Consider the following 9,210-nt stretch of genomic DNA (forward strand, 5'->3'; position numbering starts at 1 on the left):
ACTGGAAATAGATGCTGTGGGAACATGTGGGTCTGGGTAGGTGGGATGTCCTTGATGTTTGTGTGCGTCTGTCTGTTGTCTTTTGTCTGTATATGTTTATATTGAAAGAGAGTGATCCGGCTCTGGGTATTTTACTGGTTTGTGACTCACTGACACTGCCCCCAGTTAGACGGGAATAAAGCAGCCCAAGAGTTAACACACACAGTAACTTTATTTAAACACAGTGAGGAAGATGAACATGGGGATGTACATGGGATGAAAAGTGGGAGAAGTCGTGGAATGGTAGTGTGGTGCTGATAAGTCACCGGCAGGAAATATGTAACATATAAAGTGCATTCGGAAAGTATTCGGACCCCTTGAATTTTTCCACATTTTGTTACATTACAGCCTTGTTCTAAAATTTATTAAATAGATTTTTTTTTTATTCTTCAATCTACACCCCATAACTACAAAGCGAAAACAGGTTTTTAGAAATTTTAGCAAATGTATTAAAAATAAAAAACTGACAAAAAACTGACATTTTCATAAGTATTCAGACCCTTTACTCAGTACTTTGTTGAAGCACCTTTGGCAGCGTTTACAACCTCGAGTCTTCTTGGGTATGATGCTACAAGCTTGGCACACCTGTATTTGGGCAGTTTCTCCCATTCTTCTCTGGAGATCCTCTCAAGTTCTGTCAGGTTGGATGGGGAGCGTCACTGCACAGCTATTTTCAGGTCTCTCCAGAGATGCTTGATCGGGTTCAAATCCGCTCTCTGGCTGGGCCACTCGAGGACATTCAGAGACTTATCCCAAAGCCACTCCTGCTTTGTCTTGGCTGTGTGCTTAGGGTCGTTGTCCTGTTTGAAGGTGAACCTTGAACCTTTGCTCTGTTCATCTTTCATCTTTCTTCTTTCCTTTCCTTTCCTTGAGAGTCCTTTAGGTGCCTATTGGCAAACTCCAAGCGTGCTGTCCTGTGCCTTTTATTGATTAGTGGCTTCTACCTGGCCACTCTACCATAAAGGCCTGATTGGTGGAGTTCTGCAGAGATGGTTGTCCTTCTGCAAGTTTCTCCCATCTCCACAGAGGGACTCTGGAGCTCTGTTAGAATGACCAAAGGGTTCTTGGTCACCTCCATGACCAAGGCCCTTCTCCCCCGATTGCTCAGTTTGGCCGGCCGGCCAGCTCTAGGAAGTCTGGGTAGTTCAAAACTTCTTCAATTTAGGAATGATGGAGGCCACTGTGTTCTTGGGAAACTTCAATGCTGTAGAAATGTTTTGGTACCCTTCCCCAGATCTGTGCCTCGACAAAATCCTGTCTCTGAGCTCTACGGACAATTCCTTCGACCTTATGGCTTGGTTTTTGCTGGGCACCTTATATAGACAGGTGTGTGCCTTTTCCAAATGATGTCCAATCAATTGAATTTACCACAGGTGGACTCAAAGTTGTAAAAACATCTCAAGAATGATCAATGGAAACAGGATGAACCTGAGCGCAATTTCGAGTGTCAAAAAAACGTATATAAATAATGTATTTCTGTTTTTTATTTTTAATACATTTGCAAATATTCAAAACCTGGCCACAGGGAGTTTTTCCTAGCCAACATGCTTCTACACCTGCATTGCTTGCTGTTTGGGGTTTAAGGCTGAGTTTCTGTACAGCACTTTGAGATATCAGCTGATGTGCGAAGGGCTATATAAATACATTTGATTTGGCTTTATGGGATAATGTGTGTAGATTGATGAAACATTATTATAATATTTTTTTAAATTTGACCCCTTTTTCTCCCCAATTTCGTGGTATCCAATTGTTTAGTAGCTACTATCTTGTCTCATCACTACAACTCCCGTACGGGCTCAGAAGAGACGAAGGTTGAAAGTCATGCGTCCTCCGATACACAACCCAACCAAGCCGCACTGCTTCTTAACACAGCGCGCATCCAACCCGGAAGCCAGCCGCACCAATGTGTCAGAGAAAACACCGTGCACCTGGCAACCTTGATTAGCACGCACTGCGCCCGGCCTGCCACAGGAGTCGCTGGTGCGCGATGAGACAAGGATATGCCTACCGGCCAAACCCTCCCTAACCCGGACGATGCTAGGCCAATTGTGCGTCGCCCCACGGACCTCCCGGTCGCGACAGAGCCTGGGCGCGAACCCAGAGTCTCTGGTGGCACAGCTGGCGCTGCAGTACAGCGCCCTTAACCACTGCGCCACCCGGGAGGCCTGAGGAAACATTTTTATTTAATACATTTTAGTACAAGGCTGTAATGTAGCAAAATGTGGAATAAGTCAAGAGGTCTGAATACTTTCCGAATACACTGTATTGTTTGAAAAATAAAATCTTACAAAAATAGGAATGCTGCTCTGACATGTAGTCATCTGCCCGTACTGAAACACACTTGGAGCATGATACAGGACCTCCTCCCCCCTTGCGTGTCTTCTTGTTGGCTCAGGCTATCCTCAGTGTGTCTGTGTATTGTGTGTCTGTGTGAGTTGTGTGTGTATTATTACACTACCTTTTCATCTGCCTTTGATTGTTCTCCCTGGGCCACTCTGCCACCCTGTTCAATGAAAGTGTCCCCAGTAAGCCTGGTGTCTGTGATTAGTCCTAATACCCCACCAACTGCCTGGAAATGCTCTCAGTTAAGCTCCCTGCTCCACTCCTGCAGACATGGCCTTCTGCAGCCACCGCCTCCTGCAGACATACACACACTATCTGTTATCTCCCCAGTGTGAATAGAGAAGCATGTTCATGAGAGCAATGGATTCTTGCAGCTGTTAGTTTATGTACCAACCTATTAGACGAAAGGACTTCACTTGGGAGGTGTTGGCAGGAAGTGGCAGAGCGTTCTAATTGGTTCTCGGCTGGAGCTGTGAGCCACTGATTTGGATCTGCTGGCTCCTGAGGGTTGATCTAAATATGGCTCCCCGTCTAACACTTGGCCTTGTTCCTCGAGGTGATGAAGTTTTCAATGTGTTAAGGAAGGAATGATTGCATTGCTTCTTCTTAGCACATTCTGGTGTCTTGCTCTGCTCTGCTGTTTGCTCTGCTCACAACTAAGAACTCTCAGCTCTCCCATTGTAATTTAAATAAAGAGTTGTTTAAAGCCGTACATGGTTTTGACTTAGAGACCCTCAAATTCATAAATGTATTTTACCAAACAGGAAATTGTGTTATTTAAATGAGGTATTCCCCTATTTAAATGTGATGTCAATCTGACCTTTGTCTTGCATCTGCAGTGTCTAGAGAGGGCCATGAAGTTTGCCTTTGAGGAGTTCCATCTCTGGTACCAGCTAGCCCTGTCACTGATGGCTGCTGGGACGGTAAGTCTGACACCGTGACATCACTACTAGTGGTGCGCGGGTCAGCTGTTTGTTCACCCGTACCTGTCCGCAATTGCTAATAACCCATCTGCGACCTTCCCACTATATGTGATACATTTTAAATCTGAGGCCCTCAGTCAACCCGGACCCACTAATATAGAAAATGCACTGTAGGCTACAGTCAGAGACAGCTGAACTATTTTTGACAGGGTTTGCAGGATTATATTGGGCCTGATTTAGACACAGGATGTTTCTGCTTATAATTTGACATTTTAGTTGTTAGTCAACTTGTATATAATTAGATACATGCAGCTTCTCTTCTGTCAATATATGTTTCCCTAGAAGACTAAATAAACCCTGGTTCACCAGAATAATGTAATAGATCAATTGAGTCAATGCATAAATCTAGTTGACTTCGGTAAAGTTCTCTCTGCCATCTCTGCTTCTTTTGCGGAGCAAAGACGTTTAGGGACCGGGGAGAAAATGCAATATCTCAACAATCAAAAAACTGTAAATATTATCTGTGCAAAATTTCCAAATGTCATCAATTTGACTGGTTGTAAGGAAATCAAAAGCTGTAAAAACTACCCATCATGTTTCTGATAAGATTTCATTTTGGCTTGGATGCACATTTTATTTGGAAATACTATCAGCTTTTATGATGCTGATAAGAATAGCACCTCTACAGATGGCATCTAACTGTGCATTCGTATACTCTCAAGATGCTGAAATAAAGAAATAATGTTTCTCCACTCCTGTTCCTGAGTAAACATTTTGCCTACATTTGGTGTATAATTTTAATGCAAAAAATGCTTAATTCTGCAGGAGTTCATATTAAGGCTGTGAGAGGTTATAGATCTACAGTCAGTGTCCAGACTTCAGTTTCCATTTAACCCATCTGAACAGTAGGCTACAGTTTCCATTTAACCCATCTGAACAGTAGGCTACAGTTTCCATTTAACCCATCTGAACAGTAGGCTACAGTTTCCATTTAACCCACCTGAACAGTAGGCTACAGTTTCCATTTAACCCATCTGAACAGTAGGCTACAGTTTCCATTTAACCCATCTGAACAGTAGGCTACAGTTTCCATTTAACCCATCTGAACAGTAGGACACAGTTTCCATTTAACCAATCTGAACATTAGGCTACAGTTTCCATTTAACCCATCTGAACAGTAGGACACAGTTTCCATTTAACCCACCTGAACAGTAGGCTACAGTTTCCATTTAACCCATCTGAACAGTAGGCTACAGTTTCCATTTAGCCCATCTGAACAGTAGACTACAGTTTCCATTTAACCCATCTGAACAGTAGGATACAGTTTCCATTTAACCCATCTGAACAGTAGGCTACAGTTTCCATTTAACCCATCTGAACAGTAGGCTACAGTTTCCATTTAACCCACCTGAACAGTAGGCTACAGTTTCCATTTAACCCATCTGAACAGTAGGCTACAGTTTCCATTTAACCCATCTGAACATTAGGCTACAGTTTCCATTTAACCCATCTGAACAGTAGGACACAGTTTCCATTTAACCCATCTGAACAGTAGGCTACAGTTTCCATTTAACCCATCTGAACAGTAGGATACAGTTTCCATTTAACCCATCTGAACAGTAGGATACAGTTTCCATTTAACCCATCTGAACAGTAGGCTACAGTTTCCATTTAACCCATCTGAACAGTAGGATACAGTTTCCATTTAACCCATCTGAACAGTAGGATACAGTTTCCATTTAACCCATCTGAACAGTAGGATACAGTTTCCATTTAACCCATCTGAACATTAGGCTACAGTTTCCATTTAACCCATCTGAACAGTAGGATACAGTTTCCATTTAACCCATCTGAACAGTAGGCTACAGTTTCCATTTAACCCATCTGAACAGTAGGCTACAGTTTCCATTTAACCCATCTGAACAGTAGGCTACAGTTTCCATTTAACCCATCTGAACAGTAGGCTACAGTTTCCATTTAACCCATCTGAACAGTAGGCTACAGTTTCCATTTAACCCACCTGAACAGTAGGCTACAGTTTCCATTTAACCCATCTGAACAGTAGGCTACAGTTTCCATTTAACCCATCTGAACAGTAGGCTACAGTTTCCATTTAACCCATCTGAACAGTAGGCTATAGTTTCCATTTAACCCATCTGAACAGTAGGACACAGTTTCCATTTAACCCATCTGAACAGTAGGCTACAGTTTCCATTTAACCCATCTGAACAGTAGGCTACAGTTTCCATTTAACCCATCTGAACAGTAGGCTACAGTTTCCATTTAACCCATCTGAACAGTAGGCTACAGTTTCCATTTAACCCATCTGAACAGTAGGCTACAGTTTCCATTTAACCCATCTGAACAGTAGGATACAGTTTCCGTTTAACCCATCTGAACAGTAGGATACAGTTTCCATTTAACCCATCTGAACAGTAGGCTACAGTTTCCATTTAACCCATCTGAACAGTAGGATACAGTTTCCATTTACCCAATCTGAACAGTAGGCTACAGTTTCCATTTAACCCATCTGAACAGTAGGCTACAGTTTCCATTTAACCCATCTGAACAGTAGGCTACAGTTTCCATTTAACCCATCTGAACAGTAGGATACAGTTTCCATTTACCCAATCTGAACAGTAGGCTACAGTTTCCATTTAACCCATCTGAACAGTAGGCTACAGTTTCCATTTAACCCACCTGAACAGTAGGCTACAGTTTCCATTTAATCCATCTGAACAGTAGGCTACAGTTTCCATTTAACCCATCTGAACAGTAGGATACAGTTTCCATTTAACCCATCTGAACAGTAGACTACAGTTTCCATTTAACCCATCTGAACAGTAGGATACAGTTTCCATTTAACCCATCTGAACAGTAGGCTACAGTTTCCATTTAACCCATCTGAACAGTAGGCTACAGTTTCCATTTAACCCATCTGAACAGTAGGCTACAGTTTCCATTTAACCCACCTGAACAGTAGGCTACAGTTTCCATTTAGCCCATCTGAACAGTAGGCTACAGTTTCCATTTAACCCATCTGAACAGTAGGCTACAGTTTCCATTTAACCAATCTGAACAGTAGGCTACAGTTTCCATTTAACCCATCTGAACAGTAGGCTACAGTTTCCATTTAACCCATCTGAACAGTAGGCTACAGTTTCCATTTAACCCATCTGAACAGTAGGCTACAGTTTCCATTTAACCCATCTGAACAGTAGGCTACAGTTTCCATTTAACCCATCTGAACAGTAGGCTACAGTTTCCATTTAACCCATCTGAACAGTAGGATACAGTTTCCATTTAACCCATCTGAACAGTAGGCTACAGTTTCCATTTAACCCATCTGAACAGTAGACTACAGTTTCCATTTAACCCATCTGAACAGTAGGATACAGTTTCCATTTAACCCATCTGAACAGTAGGATACAGTTTCCATTTAACCCATCTGAACAGTAGGATACAGTTTCCATTTAACCCATCTGAACATTAGGCTACAGTTTCCATTTAACCCATCTGAACAGTAGGCTACAGTTTCCATTTAACCCATCTGAACATTAGGCTACAGTTTCCATTTAACCCATCTGAACAGTAGGATACAGTTTCCATTTAACCCATCTGAACAGTAGGCTACAGTTTCCATTTAACCCATCTGAACAGTAGGATACAGTTTCCATTTAACCCATCTGAACAGTAGGCTACAGTTTCCATTTAACCCATCTGAACATTAGGCTACAGTTTCCATTTAACCCATCTGAACAGTAGGATACAGTTTCCATTTAACCCATCTGAACAGTAGGATACAGTTTCCATTTAACCCATCTGAACATTAGGCTACAGTTTCCATTTAACCCATCTGAACAGTAGGCTACAGTTTCCATTTAACCCATCTGAACAGTAGGCTACAGTTTCCATTTAACCGATCTGAACAGTAGGCTACAGTTTCCATTTAACCCATCTGAACAGTAGGATACAGTTTCCATTTAACCCATCTGAACAGTAGGCTACAGTTTCCATTTAACCCATCTGAACATTAGGCTACAGTTTCCATTTAACCCATCTGAACAGTAGGATACAGTTTCCATTTAACCCATCTGAACAGTAGGCTACAGTTTCCATTTAACCCATCTGAACAGTAGACTACAGTTTCCATTTAACCCATCTGAACAGTAGGATACAGTTTCCATTTAACCCATCTGAACAGTAGGATACAGTTTCCATTTAACCCATCTGAACAGTAGGATACAGTTTCCATTTAACCCATCTGAACATTAGGCTACAGTTTCCATTTAACCCATCTGAACAGTAGGCTACAGTTTCCATTTAACCCATCTGAACATTAGGCTACAGTTTCCATTTAACCCATCTGAACAGTAGGATACAGTTTCCATTTAACCCATCTGAACAGTAGGCTACAGTTTCCATTTAACCCATCTGAACAGTAGGATACAGTTTCCATTTAACCCATCTGAACAGTAGGCTACAGTTTCCATTTAACCCATCTGAACATTAGGCTACAGTTTCCATTTAACCCATCTGAACAGTAGGATACAGTTTCCATTTAACCCATCTGAACAGTAGGATACAGTTTCCATTTAACCCATCTGAACATTAGGCTACAGTTTCCATTTAACCCATCTGAACAGTAGGCTACAGTTTCCATTTAACCCATCTGAACAGTAGGCTACAGTTTCCATTTAACCGATCTGAACAGTAGGCTACAGTTTCCATTTAACCCATCTGAACAGTAGGATACAGTTTCCATTTAACCCATCTGAACAGTAGGCTACAGTTTCCATTTAACCCATCTGAACAGTAGGCTACAGTTTCCATTTAACCCACCTGAACAGTAGGCTACAGTTTCCATTTAACCCATCTGAACAGAAGGATACAGTTTCCTTGCAGTGCCATAGGCCGATTTAATGTCCCTGTCTTGTGACTGTCGAATTTGAATAGCACCTTACAATCATCACACATAATAGCTGGCACTGCCATCATCCTCTTTTTACCACTTCACCAAATCTTTCCCAAACATGACTTTTCTGGCCCTCCCTTTTTTTATTTTCAACTCTCCATTTTACAGCTTTTCTCTTATTGAATTAAACTCTGACATTGTCCTTTTTGCTTCCATGGATCGACGTTAACTTTTTCTGCTCATTCCCAAAAGCAGCTGGTGATTGGCATGTAGGTTACTTGGCGTGTGAACAGTTAGGTCCTAAAGTTTAGACTTATGCACTAATGCCAGATAGCCTAAAATAATGAAAGAAAAACCTCAATGGTGCCTATAGATATAAACTGCACAAGAATGAAACATTATGGATTTTTTAAGTTGTTGTTTTCTCTTTAATAAACCCGCCAGCCACCCACCTGCCATTCATCCACACAATATTTCCTAACCCTAAACCTGCCCTCGTGGATATAACCGCTGTCAGCCTGCGCATCACTGATCACTACTGTGACATCATGCTTATTTTATCAATGTACACTATGTTACTTTGTGCTTCACCTAGTGTGTGTGTGTGTGTGTGTGTGTGTGTGTGTGTGTGTGTGTGTGTGTGTGTGTGTGTGTGTGTGTGTGTGTGTGTGTGTGTGTGTGTGTGTGTGTGTGTGTGTGTGTGTGTGTGTGTGCGCAGTCGGCCAGGGCGGTGAAGGTACTGAAGGAGTGTATGTGTCTGAAGCCAGATGACCCCACCATCCCCTTACTAGCTGTCAAGCTGTGCATTAGAACACTCCGTTGGGTGAGAATGGCAACAAGCCCTGCGATTGTCCCTCAGAGATCTCTGATATAAATCACTATATTATTTGTCCTTCATGATTCGTTGTCTGTACATTATAATATTCAACTAATCTTTCTTTCTCTCGCTCACTGTCTAGCTGGAGGAAGGGGAGTGTTTTGCTAAGATGG

At 42.0% G+C, this 9,210-nt stretch overlaps 1 protein-coding gene across 1 annotated transcript in view; it reads left to right on the forward strand.

Annotated features, from left to right (window-relative positions):
* The window catches only part of LOC135525700 (tetratricopeptide repeat protein 7B-like), a 74,688-nt gene extending 71,392 nt beyond the window's left edge, over positions 1–3,296 (forward strand). Inside the window, exon 10 of the mRNA XM_064953489.1 lies at positions 3,222–3,296. The gene's annotated coding sequence lies outside the window, so the exon portion shown is untranslated. The remainder of the gene's footprint in view (positions 1–3,221) is intronic.
* The last annotated feature ends 5,914 nt before the right edge of the window (positions 3,297–9,210 follow it).

Source organism: Oncorhynchus masou, chromosome 32 (genome assembly GCF_036934945.1).
Source record: "Oncorhynchus masou masou isolate Uvic2021 chromosome 32, UVic_Omas_1.1, whole genome shotgun sequence".
Taxonomy (NCBI): domain Eukaryota; kingdom Metazoa; phylum Chordata; class Actinopteri; order Salmoniformes; family Salmonidae; genus Oncorhynchus; species Oncorhynchus masou.